The sequence below is a fragment of the Arachis ipaensis genome, chromosome B10 (genome assembly GCF_000816755.2).
Source record: "Arachis ipaensis cultivar K30076 chromosome B10, Araip1.1, whole genome shotgun sequence".
Taxonomy (NCBI): Eukaryota; Viridiplantae; Streptophyta; class Magnoliopsida; order Fabales; family Fabaceae; genus Arachis; species Arachis ipaensis.
This window is the reverse complement of record NC_029794.2, coordinates 119,668,167-119,669,742: the sequence shown is the minus strand read 5'-3', so window position 1 is coordinate 119,669,742 and position 1,576 is coordinate 119,668,167.

The window sequence follows — 1,576 nt, the reverse complement described above, 5'->3', positions numbered from 1 at the left end:
GAATGACCCTCCACGCGTAGGCGCACTTGGCGCGTACGCGTCATTCTTCAAGAAGGTACTATCCACGCGTGCGCGTGGTGTGCGCGGGTGCATCGATGCGCTGCACCAAATGCCCAGCTATTTTCCCGAGAGTTGTGCCAGAGTTGTGCCAGTTTTGTGCCTGGGGCGCAAGAGCACCCACGCGTATGCGTGGCTGACGCTTGCGCGTCGTTTGGCTATTTTTCAACCCGCGCGTCCGCGCGTATGACGCTTGCGCGTTGATGAGTTTTGTGGCCATCCACGCGTGCGCGTGGAGTGCGCGTACGCGTGGCCCTGTTTTCATGCCAAAGTTGATTTTTGAGTTTTAAAAGCTAAATCTCATACTTCTAAGCCTCCGATCTCACCTCTTATGTATTAAATCATTCTGATATGCCTAGCAATGAGCTAGGGGATGTGGTAACTTGCGAGTGAAGCAAGGGGAAAAATTATGATCAATGATGATCAAAGATGATTATATGAGATATGGAGGATGACGGTGGAAGTACCGTGTATGCCATGAGCCGGAGGGCTATATTTATTGATAAATGGCCCGTTCTTGATTGGACCATGATCCGGATGGCTGAGTTATTGCCGGGTTACGGCAAAGCCATTATTGTTTATGGCTGAGTATAAATGCATATATGATTAATGAATGAATATGTTAAATAGATAATAATGAAAAAATATTGAAATGTGATGCGCGACCCCGGGTAGTAGGCAGTGGCGTTGTCCACTTGCTCCGGGTATGAGACGGGAAAGGAGGATTATGATAAACGAGTTTAATCATGGAATTTTGAATAAATGTGTATTTGTGATACCTGGGTAGTAGCAAGGGTCGTGGTTCGTCCCGCTTGCTCCGGGTCATTGTCTGAGAATTGATAATAATGAAGGGTGATTATGAATAAATGTTTATTTGTGATACTTGGGTAGTAGTAAGGGTTGTGGTTCGTCCCACTTGCTCCAAGTTAATGTTTGAGATTTTGTAACAATGAATGTTGATAATATGAATTGAGATTGAATGAATATATGTTTGAGATACCTGGGCAGTAGCAAGGGTTGTGGTTCGTCCCACTTGCTCCGGGCCAATGCTTGAGATACTTGGGTAGTAACAAGGGTTGTGGTTCGTCCCACTTGCTCCAGGTCAGAGATTGTGACGCCTGGGTAGTAGCGGCAGTAGTGGTGAATCCACTCGCTCCAGGTTGAGCTTTTAAACACCCGCCTGGGTAGTAGCCGCAGTAGTGGTTATTCCACTGGCTCTGGGTTGAGCGGGTAGTAGCAAGGGGGTTGTAGCTCAAACCTACTTGCTCCGCAATGGGTGTTTCTGTCCAATGGCTAGCTACCAGGACATGTCGGGTTGGCTATATAACCGACAGATGATATCATCAGCCATAGGGCAGGCATTCATCATTTGCATATGTTTGAATTGTTTGGGTTTGCCATTTGTCTTGGATTTCTACATCATATATGCCATGTTGCCTGACTATATGCTACTTGTTCTACTTGTATCATGTTTGTGTATTACTTGCCTGTATTGCTTGTGTTTGTACAACTGAGAGGC